This window comes from Sciurus carolinensis, chromosome 5 (genome assembly GCF_902686445.1).
Source record: "Sciurus carolinensis chromosome 5, mSciCar1.2, whole genome shotgun sequence".
In the NCBI taxonomy this organism is placed as follows: domain Eukaryota; kingdom Metazoa; phylum Chordata; class Mammalia; order Rodentia; family Sciuridae; genus Sciurus; species Sciurus carolinensis.
The window spans coordinates 79,758,614-79,778,385 of record NC_062217.1 but is presented as its reverse complement, the minus strand read 5'-3'; positions in this window follow the sequence as shown (position 1 = coordinate 79,778,385).

Here is a 19,772-nt window from a genome sequence, read left to right as displayed (position 1 = left end):
TTTGTGTACATTGCTAAAATTTAGTTAATTTTGTTTTGTTTATATTTGTGATGCTAGGTATCAAACCCAGGACCTCAAATTTGCTAGTTAAGTGCTCTACCATTGAACTACACCTATAATCCCCAGTGTGTTAAGCACCTCTTTTGACTCAGTCATAGAGCTAAGTCCTTTACATTCTATTCTTTGTTAGTTCCCATACAAGCGTGTTAGATAGGCATCATTGTCATCAAAATCTTTATCTTGAGTTATATATGTTTTCTGTAGTGACATAATCATTAAGTGCCAGAGGCACTATTCAATTGATTGGGACTCTGAGGACCAAGGTTTACGTTTCTAACATTCTGCCTCTCTGTAATTAATTTAATTACAGTTTAAATGTTTAAATCAGTTTATATAAGGATTAGTAGAATGAATGTGGTCCCCAGGCTCATCACACAAAGATGTGCTTGGGTGCAACTGAATGCAGTGCTTCTGGAGGGAGGGAGCCACGTTTCTCATCATGCAAGTTTCATATTGATAGAGAAGTCTGGAGGGAGCACCCGTTGGTTGAACATGTAACAATAGGAGATTTCTCATTATGAGAAAGGGCCTTATCTGAAAAAAAAAACAGTGATTGGTACTCACATGTCATTTTATAAATAAACACCAGTATTTACTAGTCACCTTGCTGTCTTGCCCAACAACCTCTAGAGTGGAGGAAGAGAACCACCAGGACCACCCATTTATGAAGGCTTTATATCTTTTCATTGCATGTATGGTATGCTGACTATAGAATGTGAGTGTATATTTGTCTTATTGTCTATTTCTTCAAATTACATCTTATTTTATGCTCTATCCCTTATGTCATATTTCTTGCTCATTGATCTGGGGCACTAATTGCTTTGGGTTCCAGCTAGCTCCTTCAAAGCGTAGAGGGATCAATATTTTGGCACATGTGTGACTCAATATACTTCTGCCTGTGGTTTGGGAATTTCTGATTTATGTGTGGCAAGAGTAATACTGTTGAGTGGGTCCACATTATTCTAGACTAGAGCCTATCTGGAAGCAAGATTCAGTAGGTATGCTTCAAGAGGTCCAAACTTTTCCCAGATTAGTGAGAAATTAATAACTGGCAATTTGTAAACACAGATTTACAAGTCCTAATTCAGTTAACAATCAAATTTATCATTAGAAATTTATCTTTTTGCCTTCCCAGTCAGTTATTTTTTATTTTCTTCAAATTATTTTCCCTGAAAGACTATTAGAATGTTCTCCATTGGTCTGACTAACGCCTTTTGAACTTACCACCTGGCAGTTGATACAGTTGACCATGTAACAATAGGAGATTTCTGACTATGAGGAATTGCCTTGTTTGCAAAAGTCAGTTCCTTTTAAACTTACCACAGTTTTATCACTTGGCAAGAATGGAAACTCTTTGATTTGCACCCACCTCTTGTTCTCAGGGCCTGCATTTTACAGGAACTTACCTCCTCTCTGCCTGCTAGGGAGGGTCTTTGAAAATTCTAGAACATGGGGTCACACTGCTTGGCTTGTCTGGACAGTGGCTCCTTCTCTGTGCCAAGGTTCCTCCTTCATTACCACACAGAGCACTCAGTAACTACTAGCTATACATCATCTAATAGTTTTTGTCATGTTAAGGATGTGTCATGTTAAGGACATTCATCATATATCATATATGACCTATGAATGTGAATGTATAAAACCATTCTCCAGAAGAGCAGAATCAAGATATGATGTATATGGGATTTTTAGATTGGCTTACCACCTAGAAACTGGATAGTCCCACAATGGCCTTCTGCAGGCTGGAGAGTGGAGGAACCAGAACCTGCTCAGTCCAAGAAACTGCAGCCTGATAATGAGAGGGTCAAATGATGTAGTCCCAGTCTGGGACCAAAGGCCTGGAAACTCCTTGGAGAGTTGCTAGCATCTGCTTGGAAGAAGCTGGAGTTCCATTTCCTCTGATAATTACAACAGCAACCAAAGCACCTGCTCAAGAAGAATCAAGCTTGCTTATGCTGCTGCTTCCTTATTCTTCCAACTTTTTTTCATCCAAATCCCCAACTTACTGTACAGGTGCTGCCCACATTTAAGGTGGGTCTACCCCTCAGTTTCCTGTTCCAAGTGCCAGTAATTTCTGAAAACACCCTCATTGACACACCCAGAAGATTCTTAATCCAATCAAGTTGAGAATTCATACAAATGAATGATATATACAGATAACATATACAAGAAGGATAAATATATGTATATACATTACATTTTAGAGTTGTCGTATATAAATTAGAAATAGTCAAAATGCTCCACAATAAGAAAACAGTTCTGTTTTCATAAGCACAAAATAATGTGGTATGCAACTGTTTCTTAAAATGAGGTTAGATCTATAGTGTACTGTTTATTTCATGAGTCATGTACATTTAAAGCACATAGTATGATGATACATTTTGTTTTAATACTTGTAACAATTGTGGAGTTGCAGAAGGAAACTGCCTGCCTGCTGTACTGGCACTCTACCTGGATACAGCAAAATTGCTATTTATTAGGTTAATATTTTTGTTCCTAGTGTGTTAGTGGTCAACTATTAGACCCTCTCATTATTGCTAGGGGATTGCACAGAGAAATCCTTGTCGCCGCCCACAGCAACAATTGCGCAGGTATTTATCGGAGGGGCCTGGAAATAAACTATTTTTCCTATATTCACTAATTTATAGAGGAAGAGAGACTTTGAGAGAAAGATAGGCTTTGCTTAGAGGAAGAGAAACTTTTCTTATCAAGAAGAGAAACTTTGCTTAGAGAGAAAGTTTTAGAGAAAGAGAGGGTTCTACGCTTATCATAGGTCTATTTCTTCTCAGTTCTGCTGCTTCTTCTTAAAGGTGCGTCCTGCATCCTGTGAACTAAGGGTGCATCTATCTGAGGTGCTTCTTAGTGATGCGTCCCGCATACTGTGATCTGCCTATCTGTGATCTAGAGGTATGTTATCAATTCTCTGCTCTGTGATCTGCCTTCCCCCACTGCCTGCTGCTTCTCTTTGTGAGCTGCTTCTATCTGCTTGCTGCCTTTTCTTCTTCCTTTCTGCTAGTGTCCCTGGTAAGAGAAGGAATGTAACTTAAATGATAAATGAAACACTGTTTTTTCAGCTGCAAATTTGTGAGGAGAAAGAGCAGTGGTACTTACACTGCACAAAGTTTTAAATTGCTTAAGACGTTTCAAATATATGACAGTACTATATGTTTTAATAATGTGTATGTCTCTACTCATTAATTCCATTATATTAAATATCTTTAGGAAATAATAAGAGATAATACAGTTTCTTTTTCTCAGCACTGCATAAAATAGCCATGTATTAAGAAGCATCCACATTACTGTTGGTATAAGTAAAACACAGTACATTCCTAACACTGGGATTTTATATGACCTGTGAAGGTGGCAAAATTATAAATGAATGTTGACATAAGAAGAAGTTATTTTGCATATCAACTAAAATAAAACTAGTTTGATTATACATACAAAAATAGATCATGGTCTTGTGTCAGTCATGAATACATAGAAAATGTGTTAAAATTTGCTATTTTCAGGCATTTACATATAAGTAAAAATTTCCTTTTTATCAATGGTCATTTATTTCCAATATTTGATAATTTATCCTTATCTTTTTATTTGTTTCTAGCTTAGTTTCATTGATAGCAGAAAATATAGCCTGTATTAAGTAAATATTTTTATATTTTCTGTGTTCTGCTTGTTTTCACCTACCACAGGGGATGTTTTTGCAAAATTCCACATTTGCTTCTCCTTTTCCCTTTTATTTCCTGTTATTTTTATGACTATGTGTAAAAGTTCCAGTGAGGGCTTCTTCTTAATAAAATAATCCTTAGGAAATCAGAGATATAAATCTTGTGCAGCTAAGATTCTTACTTTCTACGAACTTCTGTGTATGTGTGTATGTGTTTGCATAGATTGCTAAAATCTGCCAATTTTTAACCTCTTCAGAAGTGAAAGGAGTCAGTTCATCCATGGTTGTAGATATTTACTACATCTACATTTACATATATTCATGTTTCTTACATATAGATTTATTACTTATGTGTAATTGCAGGTTTATTATTTTGTTTTGGTTGCATCCTTATGAAAATAAGAGTAATTATAAATGATTATTACTACTACAAAAGAATTGATTTATTTATAAAAGTATTGCTTAAAAATACTAATACCCCAAGTGGATTTCTTTCCATTTATTCACCATTCATAAACTGAATGTCTAGCATGCAACTGACATATTTTACTCCCTCTCAGAATCCTTTATCCTTAAGAACTTCATGTTTCCCTAACCACATATTTAGAATTAAAATGATAAAACTCAATATCAAGCAAAGCATTTCCTCTCTCTTTTTCAAACAAAATTACTTCTGGAGACAGGAAATTGTGAACTGCCCTTCTGAAAAGTCAATACTGGTGTTAAACATTGAGAATACAGATTTACATGCATCCTATAAATCTAAATATTGAATAAAGTGAGCCATACTAATTCATTTGAATTCTGTTTCCTTTGGTTTTAAGTTTCTTGAAAAAATAAAGAATAACTGCTTTTAATTTGGTCTTTTTGTTGTTGCTCTTCAGCCCTCTTTACACAGAGGACATTTTTTAGTAAATAAAATTTATTTAAATGCCACACAAATGACTAAAACTGTCGCAGGCCTGTTGTTTTATCACAATTCACTTAAGGTAAGGCACCATGGGTTGTGCAATTGTCCTTTATTTTGTATATAAAAAATATTTTAAATGCTGCCAATTATAGTTACAATATATCCTGAATTATGAGTGGCATTCCAATGTCAGTGATGTTAAAATGTTAGAGAAAAGAGCATCTAAGACTCTGAAAAATAGAGTACTTAAGAGACATATGCTAAATCAGTATAATTGTATTATTTCATAATTGAAATATTGCCTTGCTAATTAGTAGTAATAATTACATTAGCCAACAATTATTGAGTTATCATTTATCCTAGAAACTTTTCAAATACCTTGTATAGATTCTCATTTACTATCACTGAGGTATCTTGGGAGATAACTACTAATTTGAGTCTCTATTTTACAGGTGAAGAAATTGAGGCATAGAAGAATTAGTTGATAGCTAGTATGTAACAGAGATTAAAGTAGGATTCAAACCCAAGTTGAACTAAACCCAAAAACAAAAATAAAAGCTCTTTCTATGTAATTGGGCAGATGTGAACTAGGGATGTAACTTGGTGATAAAGCCCTAATTATCATGACCCAATCCCTGGAATTTATCCTAAGCAACACAAAACAAAACAAGACAAAAAACAAAATTCAGTGGATCAGAAGCAGTGGTATATGCATGTAATCCTAGTGACTTGGAAGGTTGAGGCAGGAGGACTGAAAGTTTGAGGCCAGACTGGGCAACTTGGTGAGATGCTGTCTCAAAATGGAAAATTAAAAGGCATCAGTACATGTTTCAGTGGTTGGTGTGGTTGCCTTGGGATTCCATCACCATCAGTACAAAAAGAAAATAGAAAAAGAAGAGGAAAATATCAGTTGAATACACTGCTCATTCATTAATTCAATAATGACAGCTAGTAAATATTTCATAGAAAATGTACTTTCTTCAGAAGAAAGTTATTTTGGAGGGACAGTACTTTCATGATATTTAATGTTCACAATTACATGAATAATTCTATGTTTTCAGCAGGATCACTATGGCCACCTAAGATATTCCCTCTACATTATGCCTGTGCCTACGGACAGGCAGAAGTGGTGGCTCTTCTTTGAGAGAACAACTGTAACATTTGCCTCTGTGATAGTTACTGATTAAGGTAGATGTAGAAAAGGATTTCTGCAGAAAATGAATTCAATTGAAATGTTTAGGATAAAATTGATTAATGTCTTTTAAATACATCTCCTTAGTAAAGGGATGTTTTCTTTAATCCTTGAAAGTTACAATCTATTCTTGGTACAAAACCAACAGGCTGTCCAACAGCAGGAAGAGGAATGTACAGCTATTCTTGTAGCCAATAGTACTGATCTAAATGTTAGAAGTTACAGGGGTGGAACTCCTCTCCACCATACTCTTTTTTTTTCCTTTTTAAATATTTTATTAGTGCACTATAGTTATATGTAACCATTGGATTCATTTTGACATAATCATACAGGTGTGAAATTTAATTTGCTCCATTTTAGTCCCCTGTGCCTCTTTTTTCCATCCCTCCCCTTATCCCCCTTCCCCACTCTAGTAGGCTTCCTTGTATTTATCTATTTATTTTTTATGGGTGCTTTAGAGATATACATAAAGGTGGAATTCAATGGGGTATATTTATACATGCATATAGTGATGGTGGGGGGATTGGATCTCATAAGGATAGAGGGAAGGCCAGTGGAATAGGAAACTGAGAGGAAGGGAGGAAGATCGGGAAAGGGGAAGAAATTTGGAATTAATTTGACAAAATTCCACCATACTCTTTTGCAATGGTAGCAAAACTATATTCAGGCATTGAAAATCTTGAAGTCCCAAAGAAGGTATATATCAACCACCTTTATTTCAAAACTATTTGAAATATATCTGATTTAACAGTGACATAGTTGAACAAATGTTGTTTATAAGCAGTGTTTTCTTGATTAGAGTAGTAGTCAATGTTGAAACATCTTTTTTATCTCACATATATATTTAGTTTATATAAATTGAGTCAATATTAAAATTTCAGGAAACTCATGCAGAAATCTGGATTTCAAACTTCTCTTGAAGAACACATGGCGTCTCCTTTGAGCTCCTGTCACTGTGTGGTGCACAGGGTGCCCCTTCATAATGAGCATGTGTGTCCTTCAGTTTTCTGCAGGCACACTGCAGCTTTCACTCAGAATCCTGCACTATGCCTCTATAAAGGAGTTTACGACTCCTGTTTTAAAACATAGTTTGACTAAAATTTTGTGGTTTTCATGATAAATTCTATTTAATTTACCATGATATCAGCTATGGACTATATTAATCTCTTTGAGGTGAAATTGAATTTTAGAATTTAGAAATGAATGTTTTTCAAAGTTTTCCCTTATATATACTATAAAAATCATATTCCCATTAGAATTTCTGTAAATTTCTTTAGGTTACTCTTGGTTAGAAGTGGACAGCATATACATATTGTAAACAACATTGTATTTTTTACTTCAGTCTTGCCCCTTAAAGTGCAAGTGATTTAGGGTCTTTCATGATGCTAAAAATAATCCATGAGTATCAGGATAAAGTATTTTTTGATATACAAAATTTCTGAATTATATTTAACCTCAAATTATAAATAACTTTAGTAATTAAAGTGGAACCAGGGTAAAAATGAATTTGGGAAAAGCATGTGCATTAGGGCCTCAGTATTATCATTTTAAGTGAGAATACATTTGGTATTGATTTTTCTAATACACATAATAGGAGAGAAGACAGGTACCAATTAGGAATAAGCAATCAAACTTCATTTGAAGTCTCTCTTTTAACTCCTACCCCATATGGGTGACCCATATGGGGCAGGAGTGCCCAATAATGGTGTCTGGGATCCTGACATCATAAATAGAATCAAGAGGGTTTGTGTAGCATGAAGGAAACTTGCATGGTATTGGAAAGCTCTCAGAGATATCTCCCTACTACTCTAATTCCCCAAATGTGAATATTTGCTATGAAAATGTACTCTCAACTGGACGTTAGCAATGGTAAAGAGATGTCTTCAATGTTGGACACATAAAGAACAGTTTAATACTTCCCTGACAGTGAATCAAGAAATTTTTCTGATGAGGCTTGTTATTTCTGGAAATGTTGACATTCTTCAGAAAATCCGTTGATAAACTCTGCTCTACTGATCAAAGTTTAACTCATTAATTCAATAAGATACTTAAATCCTTTTCTTACTGTGTTTTAGTTTTGGAAGTTTTTGAGAATAAAGTTACAGTCCCTGTCCTCAAGAAGGTTTTGGTTTAGACAGGGCAGCAATTACATATCTCCAAAATATCATGACAAGGGCTATGACAGAGGCAAAGATTCCTGGAAAGAGTAACATTTGAAGCAAGTTTTGGAGATGACTGGAGGTCATGTGGCCACTCTAGGCAGAGGAGGACATTGTAAAGTGAAAGAGCAGTTCATGTAGACATGCAGTGTGGTAGGAAGAAGAGGCTGCTCTTCATTTTCTTTATATATCATATGTTTTATGTTAATATGGTCTGTTATCAGATTTTCAGTTCAATTGAGTAATTTTGATAGTAAATTGTTTTTGTTTTCCAGGAGGGGCACACATCACTTTTACTTGCTCTGACAAGAATCAAACAGCAGATGGCAGAATTTTTAATTCAGATAAAAGCAAATATACATGCTGTCGATAAGAAGGGAAGGTATAGCAGGTTGATCTTATTTTTTTAAAAAGCCTTAATGGTGTGGTAATAGTCACTTGAATCAGAAATATTAAATTAATTGGAAGGAGAATGTCAACTTATAAGTATTGAGAGAGAAACATAAGCACAAACCACCTTTTATGTTGATATGTAATTTCTTAGACTGGGCCTTACAAAGATACGTATACAGTATAATTTTTTCCTTTCAAATATTGCCTGTTGTTTTTATTTGTAAGTGGATTTCGTTGGCCATATGATTTTATGTTAGCCAAAGGGTTTTCATGTAAAGTATGGACTCAGTTTATTTTTTATTTAATACTGAACTTCTTAACCTTTATTATTGTGTTTTTAACTTCTGTTTCTTACATACTTTCCCTTTCAAATTGCTATATTAATCAAAAATAGATATTGAAAATCATTTTTTCATTTGGATGATTGTTTGCTTTAAATTACTTTGTTTTTTACAGTAACTGATATTAGGTTATGCCTAAATAAAAATTAATTACAATTATCATATGCTGTTCTTTTTTTAATGTATTTTGATGCTTCAGGTTTATTTAGCAGAAAAAAAGAAAAATAGGTTTATTGGAATAAATATTTTCTTTAATGAAGAAAGGCCACAAGTGTCTGATGAAGAAAAAGGAGACTTTAGATTCACTTATGACTTGGTTGCCTTTATAGATACCCTAGTTGCAATGTGTGTCACCTTGGAAACATTACTTATCACTAAATATGTTTCTGGATATGGAAAAGGGATAAATAGCTAGGCACCTTGGTGCATGTCTGCAATCCCAGTGACTCAGGAGGCTGAGGCAGGAGGAGTGTGAATTTGAAGCCAGCCTCAGCAAATGCGAGGCAATAAGCAACTCAGTGAGACCCTGTCTTTAAATAAAATTCAAAATAGGTCAGTGGTCAAGTGCTCCTGAGTTCAATTCCCAATGTCCCTGCACCAAAAAAGTAAAAAGAAAGGAAAAGGAAAAAGGATAAATATATATTTATTTCTTTTGAGGATTGAGTATGAAATCAGTCTATACTATTATCACAGCACAGATATCTTTTAAAACTATTATTATTTCAGTGCTGTGGATTGAACCCACGGCTCATGCATGCTATGAAAGCACATTAAGCACTAAGCTCCATCCTCTTTCCTAACTACTTATCTGTACATTCTGTCTCATGGAAAATGTCACAGAGTCACATTGTTATTTTGTTTTGTTTCATAGTTTACATGAATTAGAGAATTGTTTTCTCCCACTAGGGAGAACCATGGGTGGCACATTCTGCAAACTTGAGTTAATAGTGATATTGAAATATTTTCTCATACCAGTTATTACTACTTGTCAACTTACTGCTACCACCTTGTACTTCTTTTTAATCTTCTCTATGACATTGATGCCTGGATCAAAGTGTATAAACTCCCAAGGGTGTTGTCTTTCTAATGGTTCTTTACACTTGTTACAGTCATCACAATAGCTTTAAAAGTGTCTGTTCTCTTATAACCTATTATTTACCAATTAAGCCTTGTTTGCACTACACACAAGATAGAGAAAGTAACTGGAACTAAGAGATTTCATCTTCACAGAACAGCATTAGTGAGGGTGAGCACATTGATTTCTAATGAGTTTTTTTCAACTTTAAGCTGGAATGTGTGTGTAAGCATTCCAGTCCCTGGTTTGTTGCCTGTGTTTTTGCCATATTGCAAAGTGCAATGCTCAAAACCTGCTGAAGATAGTTTATTTATTCTAAACCAAGCAGTATGAGTGAAAATCTGGAGAAGATGCTATGTCATAATAATGTAGGTATAATCTCTTATAATTGTTCTTATTGCCATTAACCCAGAAAAATCATGCTATTTGCTTGACACTGTCAGTTTTATGATACTGAATCTGCTAATAATCTTATTTTCTGACAATTTTCAGTTAGAACTGTGGTCATGGAACAGAGCAGTTTACATTTACCTACCAAAGTTTGATAAATTCCATGTTCTTTCATTCAATAAATACAAAGAAAAGGAACATAGGAGCTCTTGATGCTTTAATTGCCCATTGGCAGTATAATTAATATTTATTCTATAATAATCTCCCTGCATGATCCCAAGGGAATACTTTCTAAGCAAGCATCAAACATATTTTAATATTTTATATTATTTACTAAGCATTCATTTTACCATTTTCTTTAATAGTGAATGAGATTTCTAAAGATGGTACTTTAGGTAGGATTTTTATAGATTTGAAAAAATTATATTGATTAATCAGGGACTGTATAGTAAAGGAATTAATATGTGTTGAGTGTGCTACTCTGGAATACAAACCACATTAGGTGTTTGTTACACTTGTTACAGTCATCACAATAGCTTTAAAAGTGTCTGTTCTCTTATAACCTATTATTTACCAATTAAGCCACTATCATTGAGAGAGGTTGACCAACTGGCCTATTATCTCTTAATTAATGGTAGTTGTCTTGTGATTAGATTGTCAGCCTGCCTAGCTCTCAAGGCCATGCTGGGCTGGTTTATTTATTTCTCGTTGGTGCTTTTTACATACTTATGAATGTGAAATTCCCTGTGATATATTTCAGTGTGCACATAGCATGCTTTTGTTTAATTTATTCCACATTTCCTCCCCTTCCTCTCACTCCTCCCTCCCTCTCATTCTCCTTCTTTTAAACCACTGATCTTGCCCATATCGTTATGATATCCAATTTACCCCTTCCCACCCCCTTATTTTGCCCTAACATTCACAATATGAGATAAAGCACTTGACCCTTGATTTTCTGAGTCTGGTTTATTTTACTTAGCATGATATTCTTCAGTTCCATCCACATACTGTAAAATGGCTTATTCCCATCCTTCTTTATGGTGGAGCAAAGCTCTACTGTGTACATATACCAAATTGTCTTTATCCATTCATCTACTGACAGGCATCTGAGCTGGTTCCACAGTTTGGCTATAGTGAATTGTGCTGTTATAAACATTGATATGACTATACTGCTATGGTATGCTGAGTTTAGTTCATTTAGATAAATATCAAAAAGTGGAATAGCTGGGTCATGTGGTGGTTCCACCCCTATTTGTTTGAGGAGTCTCCACACTGCCTTCCTGAGTGGTTGTGCTAATTTGTTATCCCACCAACCATGTATGAGGGCACCTTTTCCTTCACATTGTTAGCATTTATTTGTATTTGTATTGACGATTTCTATTCTGAATGTTGAGATGAAATCTTAGTGGAGTTTTGATTTTTTTTGTATATTTTGTTGCTATTTGTGTTTCTTCTTTGAGAAGTTTCTGTTTAGTTCTTTTATTCCACTCTATTAATTTTTTTTGTTGTAAATTTTTTTGCGCTCTTTGTATATTCTGGATATTAATCTTCTGTCAGAGGGGTAGCTGGCAAAATTTTTCTCCCATTATTTGGGCTCTCTTTTTATGCTCTTAATAATTTCTTTGCTGTGCAGAAAAAGATTTTAATTTGATGGCATCCCACTTATTGATTTGTGGTTTTATTTCTTGAGCTTTAGGGATCTTGTTAAGGAAGTTGATGCCTGCACCAATATGTTGAGTGTTGAATCTGTTTTCTTCTAGTGGTTGTTAAGCTTCTGGTCTACTCCCTAAATATTTGATCCTCTTTCATTTGTGCTCTGAGCAGGGAGAGAGATAGGGATCTAGTTTCATGCTTCTACGTATGTATATTCAGTTTTTGTAGTCCTGTTTGTTTAAAGGGCTATCTTTCCTCCAACATATACTGTTTACATTTGTTAAGTCTCAGATGATTGTGTCTATGTGGATTTGTCTTTGGGTATCCTATTCTGTTCCATTGGTCTTCATTTCTATTTTGATGCCAACGAAAGTGCAGTTTTTGATACTGTAATTCTGTAATATAGCTTAAGATCAGATATTGTGATGCCTCCTGCATCACCTTTCTTACTCAAAATTGCTTTACATATTCTGGGTCTCTTATTTTTTCAAATGAATTAAAGGACTATTTATTCTAATTCTATGAAGAATGCTAAGGTATTTTAATAGGGATTTCATTGAATGTACATACTGCTTTTGGTAGTATGGCCAATTTGACAATATTAATTTGTCTGTTCCAAGAAGATAGGAGGTATTTCCATATAATCAGGTCTTTCATTTCTTTTTTCAGTGTTCTATGATTTTCATTTTTTAAATATTTCACCTGCTTGGTTAGATTAATTTATATGAGTTTTTTCTTTTCTCTTTTTTTGGTGATTTTTTGAAATGGAATGGTTTTCTTGATTTCTTTATCAGAAGAATCACAGTTGGATTGTAGGAATGCTATTGATTTAGAAATATTGATCTTATATCCTGATACTTTGCTGAATTAATTTATGAGCTCTAGAAGTCTTCTTTTGTAGTTTATTTTTTGGGGGATCTTTTAGTTATAGGATCATGTCATCATCAAACAGAGATAAAGGACTTCTTCCATTCTTATTTGTATCCCTTTAATTTCCTTACCTTGTCTGATTTCTCTGACTAGAGTTTCAAATTTCTATTGAATAGGCATGGTAAGAATGAATGTCCTTGCTTTTGTCCTGATTTTAGAAGAAATGCTTTCTTCTTTTTCTCCATTTCAGTATAATCTTGGGTTTGAGTTTGTCATATTTCTCCTTTATAATGTTGAGGTAAGTTAATATTATTTCCAGTTTCTTCAGAATTTTTAACATGAATGGGTATATTTTATCAAAGGCTTTTTATGCATTAATTGAGATGATCACATGATTCTTGTCCCTTAATTTTATTCATGTAGTGAATTACATTTATTGATTTGCATATGTTGAACAAACTTTACTTCTCTGGAATAAAACCTACTTGATCATGGTGTACTGTCTCCTTAGTGTGTTTTGAATGTGGTTTAATATTTTATTGAGAATTTTGCATCTATGTTAATCAGGGAAATTGGTCTATTGTTATCTTTATGTCCTTATTTGGTGATGGTATGAGAGTAATTCTGACTTCATGAGTGAATTGTGCTGTATTCCATTCCTTTCTATTTTGTGGAGTTATACTACACCTTGGTTTATACACAAAGGACATAAAATCAGCATACCACAGTGACAGCCACATCAATCCTTATAGCAGCTCAATTCACAATAGCTAAACTATTTAACCAACCTAGATGCCCTTTAACATATGAATGGGTAAAGAAAATACACACAATAGAATATTACTCAGCCTTAAAGAATGAAATCATGGCATTTACCGGTAAATGGATGGAACTAGAGAATATCATGCTAAGTGAAATAAGCTAATACCAAAAAACTGAAGACTGTTTTCTGTGATAAGTGGATGCTGATCCATAGTGGGGTGGTGGGGGTGAGGGGGAAAAAAGAAGGAACTTTGGATTGTGCAGAAGAAAGTGAGGGGAGGGGTGGGTGGTGGGGACAAGAAGGACCATAGAAGGAGGCAGATATTATTACCCTATATACTTGTGTGATTATACTACTGGTGTGACTCAGCACCATGCACAGCCATAGGAATGAGAAGTTATTCTCCATTTTGATATAATATGTCAAAATACATTCTTTCATGTATAACCAGTTAGAACAAATAAAAATAAATAAATAAAACATAAATAAAGATTTTCTACATCCTATTGATTCAGTTTGGGCAGATCATAGGTGTCTAGAAATTTGTTAATATCTTCTAAATTTTCTACTTCATTGGATATAAATTTTCAAAATAATTTCTAATGATCCTTTGAATTTAAGAAATGTCAGTATTGACATCTGCTTTTTCAAATCTAATTTTATTTTTTCCTCCCTCTCTCTTTCTTTTGATTAGTTTGGCTAAGGGATTATCAATCTTATTTATCTTTTCAAAGAACCAGTTCTTCATTGCATTGATCCTGTGTATTTTTTCTCAATTTTATTAATTTCAGCTTTGCTCTTATTAAGTCCCTGTCTTCTACTGATTTTGGAATTAATTTGTTCTTCCTTTCCTAGCCCTTGTGGTGGAGCATAAGCTTATTCATTTGGAATTTCTCTATATGTTTTAATGTAGGCACTCAATGCAATACATTTTTCTCTTAGAACTGACTTTATGCTGTTCTAGATATTTTGATACGGTACATCTCTGTTTTAAGGAATTTTTTATCTCTCTCCTGATTTCTTCTTTGATTCATTCATCATTTAAAAAACATTGTTCAGGGACTGGGGCTGTAGGTCAGTGGCAGAGTGCTTGCCTAGCATGTGTGGGGCTATGGGTTTGATCCTTAGGACTGCATAAAAAATAAAATAAAGGCATGATGTCCATCTACAACTACAGATTTTTTTTCTTTAAAGAGCATTGTACAATCTCCATGTGTTTGTCATTTCTATGGTTTTTCTTGCTGTTGGTCTTGAATTTTATACTCTTATGGTCTGTTTTAGTCAACTTTTTCACTGCTATGACTAAAGGATCCACCAAGAACATTTGTACAGGAAAAAAGTTTTATTTAGCGCTCACAGTTTGAGAAGCCTCAGTCCATACAAGGCATCATGGAGGAAGAGTGTAGTGGAGAGAAGCAGCTCATATGCTGATCAGGAGGGAGAGAGGTCTCCACATTCCAGATACAAATATATGCCCCATAGCCACACCTGCAATGAACCACTTCCTCCAGCCACACCCTACCTGACTCCAGTTACAACTCTGTCAATCCAATCAGGGATTAATTCACTGATTAGATTAAGGAACCAATTATTTCTTCTCAAAATCTTCTTGCCTTGTCTCACACATGAGCTTTTGTGGGACACCTCACATCCAAACTATAACATAAACTAATGACATGTATGGGATTGTATCAAAAGCTTTCTCTCAGCAAAGGAAACTATCAGTAATGTGAAGAGAGAGCCTACAGAGTGGGAGAAAATCTTTGGCACTCATACTACAGATAGAGCACTAATTTCCAGAATGTATAAAGAACTCAAAAAACTCTACACCAAGAATACAAATAATCCAATCAACAAATGGGCTAAGGAAATGAACAGACACTTCACAGAAGAAGATGTACAAGAAATCAACAGATAAATGAAAAAATGTTCAACATCTCTAGTAATAAGAGAAATGCAAATCAAAACTACCCTAAGATTCCATCTCACCCCAATTAGAACGGCGATTATCAAGAACACAAGCAACAATAGGTGTTGGCGAGGATGTGGGAAGAAAGGTACACTCATACATTGCTGGTGGGGTTGCAAATTAGTGCAACCACTCTGGAAAGCAGTATGGAGATTCCTCAGAAAGCTTGGAATGGAACCACCATTTGACCCACCTATCCCACTCTTTGGCCTATACCCAAAGGACTTAAAATCAGCATACTACAGAGATACAGCCACATCAATGTTCATTGCTGCTCAATTCACCATAGCCAGATTGTGGAACCAACCTAGATGCCCTTCAATTGATGAATGGATAAAGAAACTGTGGTATATATATATACAATGGAATATTACTCAGCCATAAAGAATAATAAAATTATGGCATTTGCAGGCAAATGGATGAAATTGGAGAATATCATGCTAAGTGAGATAAGCCAATCTCAGAAAACCAAAGGACAAATGATCTCGCTGATAAGCGGATGATGACATATAATGGGGGGTGGGAGGGATTAGCATTAGGGTTAGGGTTAGGTTTAGGGTTAGGGTTAGGGAGGGGGGCAAGAATGGAGGAAGAAAGGACTGTACAGAGGGAAAAGAGGGGTGGATGGTGTTGGGGAGAAGGGGAAATAAATGGCAGAATGAATCAAACAACATTGCCCTGTGTAAATTTATGATTACACAAATGGTATGCCTTTACTCCATGTACAGAGAATCAAAATGTATCCCATTTGTTTACAATAAAAAAAAGTTAAACATTAAAAAAATGTTGGAATTTGCTAAGACATTGTGGTCTAGAATATGGTCTATTTTCAAAAAAGTTTTATATGCTGTTAAGAAGAAAATAAATTTAGATGATTTGGAGTGAAATATTCTGTAGATGTCTATTAGATTCATTTGACTTAATTATTTAAATCAGAAATATCTTTATAAATTTTATGTTTGGATGACATGTCTATTGGTTACAGTGGTGTGTTAAAGTCACCCAGTATTATTGTATTGGTGTCTGAGATTTAATGTGAAGATTTTATTTTTTGTTGTTATTTTGTCTTTTTTGCTTTCTTTTTCCCAGTATAATTAAGTTCACTGACATTTGGGGCATTAATATTTAATGTTCTTATGTCTTCTTGTAGGATTGTTCCTTTACATAGTCTTTTCTCATACTTTGTCTTTTCTCATTAATTTTTTCCTGGAAATCTGCTTTTTCAGATGTAAGAATAGCTATCCCTGCTTCTTTTCAGACTTCCTTTGCATGTGATACTTTTTAATCTTCTTTAACTTTTACTCAGTGAATGTCGACTATAAGATGAGTCTCTTACCAACAGCATATAATTGAATTTTTAAAAATCTATTCTGCTAATCTGTGACCTTTAATTGGGGAGTTGAGACAATATATGTTCAGAGGGATTTTGGATAGATACTTTTTACTTATGTCATTTTGGTTAGTTTCCTGTACTTCAATCTGTTTTGATTTTCATTTAGTTAGTTGCTCTTCTAGTGAACTTCATCTATTTAGGGAATTGGGTTTTTGTGGGGGGATTTCTCCTCATGCAATATATCTTTAAGTATTCTTTGTAGTGATGGCTTAGTGGTCAGGAATCCTTTCAGTTTATACTTATCATTGTTTATTTTGCATCATTTCTGAAAGATAGCTTTTCTGGATATAGCAAACTTGGTTGGCAATTGTTATCTTTTATAGGTTTGAATATCTTCTTCTAGGCTCTTCTTGATTCTGGGGTCTAAGTTGAGAAGTCAGAAGTGAGCCTCTAAATGTGACCTGATGTTTTTTCTTTTGTGCTTTTTAATACTGTTCCTTATTTTCTACTTTTTTGCATTTTAACTAAAATGTATCTTGAAGAGAAACTTTTTTTGGTCTTGTCTTTTGGAGACCCTCTATGTAACCTATATGCATATGTCTATCTCATTTCTAAGGTGGGGAAATATTTATGCTATCTCACGTAAGAGGTTCTGAATACTTTTCACCTGTATTTCCATATTCTCTTTATCACAATGACTCTTAAGTTTAGTCTCTTGATGTTGTCCCAGTGTTCTTGTGTAATCTGATCATGATATTTTATTTTTTTCTTAAATATTGTATATTGAGTATTCAAGTTCATATACCCTGTCTTCAGAGTCTGAAATTCTCTTTGAGATTTGTTGTTCTCTATTGTATGCAATTAATTTTTTTCTTAATTATTCTTAGATATACATGATAGGAGGGTGTCTTTTAACAGACTATACATAAATAGGGTGCAACCCATTACCATTTTGATCCCATTCTTGTGGTTGAACATGATGTTTAGTTACACTGGTCATGTATTCATGTATGAGCATATGAAAGTTAAGTTTGATTCATTCTACTATCTTTCCTATTCCCACCCCCCTACCTTCCCTTCATCACCTTTGTCTAACCCAACATGCTTCTGTGCTTCCCCTCCCAATCCTTCCTTGTTTTGGGTTTGCATCCACATATCAGAGAACATTCAATCTTCAGTTTTGGGGGGCCAGCTTATTTCACTTAGCATGATATTCTCCAATTCCATCCATTTACTGGCAAATGCCATAACTTCATTTTTCTATATACCTGAGTAATATTCCAATGTGTGTATATACTACATTTTCTTTATCATCTATGAAGGAAGGGCACCTTGGTTGGTTCCATAACTTGACTATTGTGAATATGCAATCTATTTTTGGGTGATATTTTACAGTGAATTTTTAATTTTATTCATTCTTTCTTTCCCAGGAGTTATTATTAGTGATTCTTCAATATCTCTATTTCTTATTAGTCCTTCACATTTTGTATTTGCTTTTTTAATTCCTTAGAACTTCTTTGAGTTCAGTGAACATTTTAATAATCATTTTTTTAGCCTTTCTGTGTTATTCACTGTGGGTTCCTTTGATGGGGAATTTTGAATTTGGATGTGGGTGGAGATTAGTTTTCCTGTTTTCTCATTTTTTCAAACACATTAGTTCTGTTGGATTCATTTTGCTCATTTATATGTGTGTCCTTTTGTATGTCCTTTTTTTCTATCCTCAGGACTTCTGTTTTTGCTGTGTGAGTGAATGTCCAGGAGAGGACCTGAGGATTCCCTCTAATTGTTCCTATTTGTGGCATTGTTTTTGGCTTCAGGTTTTTATCTCCCTTATTCTATACGTTGAAGTATTTTTGAGGCTCAAGTGAGGCTAGTTCATGTGGAGAATGAGTTTCACTCTTATTTGGCTGAGTTGTTTCTCATAAGCTGGATCTTTCTGCTATGAGCTTGAATTATCCCTCTTACTTCACAGCTCCTCTTAGAAAAAGAGGGAATGAAGGACAAGCAATACTGTTAACAACTGATGTATGCCTTAAAAGAAATGCCTGGGGTCTACTTTGACATCTGTAACACTAATTACTACCTGCAGAGTAATGGTGGAGTCAGCATTTAACATCAGTGCCTACAATAAACCACCATGAACTAGATCTGACATTAACCATAAGCTGTCGACTATGTTGTACACTGTATTAATATCACTGCAACATAAATGGGGTCAGAATTACAAGAACCAATTCTATCAGTGAAATTCCTTAAGTGTAGAGAAAAGGTTGAAAAGCAAGAGAAAGTTTTAAATATTTAAAAAGTGAACAGAGAAAAAGCAAGAGATACGTAGGGCATGATGATGATACAAATGGAGGAGTAAAACATAACTAAATGCAATGAAATAAAGGAAGAGAGGATGAAGGAATAAAAAAATTCAGTTATTAGTAGAGGATAGACAGGGATAGTGAAGAAAGAATAAGAATAGACAAACAAAAAAAGAAGGTATGAAAAAACAAGCAAAAGTTCAAGACAAACCAAATCCATGTAAAATTTTTAACCTACCAAAGTTAGGCCAAGGCTAAATAATAAATATATATGTCTATATTTCAGCATATCCATACAGTGAGTGCACACACACACCAGGGTTTAATTTTAAAATTAAAGAGAAAAAATATTTGAAACTTGAAAAAATCTTAATGCAAAAACAAAAGGCCTCATTTCTACTAAGATGATCAAAACCACAGGCAAGGATTGAAGTTAATTGCTAAAGCTGAGGTGCCATTCTGTGTGTTTACTGGGGGTGGGAGTTCTCTGTAATCCTTGGGCTGGGGGTCTTCAAGTTCCACAGTTTTGTTTTTCTCCTCCTCATTGTGACCAGGAGTCAAAACTGGCTATATTAACTCTCGACTTCCTGTGTCCCACTATAGGATGGGATAGACTGGAAAGTATTGACAACTGGTGTGTTCCCATAGTGGGGTTGGTGCAGAGTTAAGTTTGGTCTTGACTGAGCAT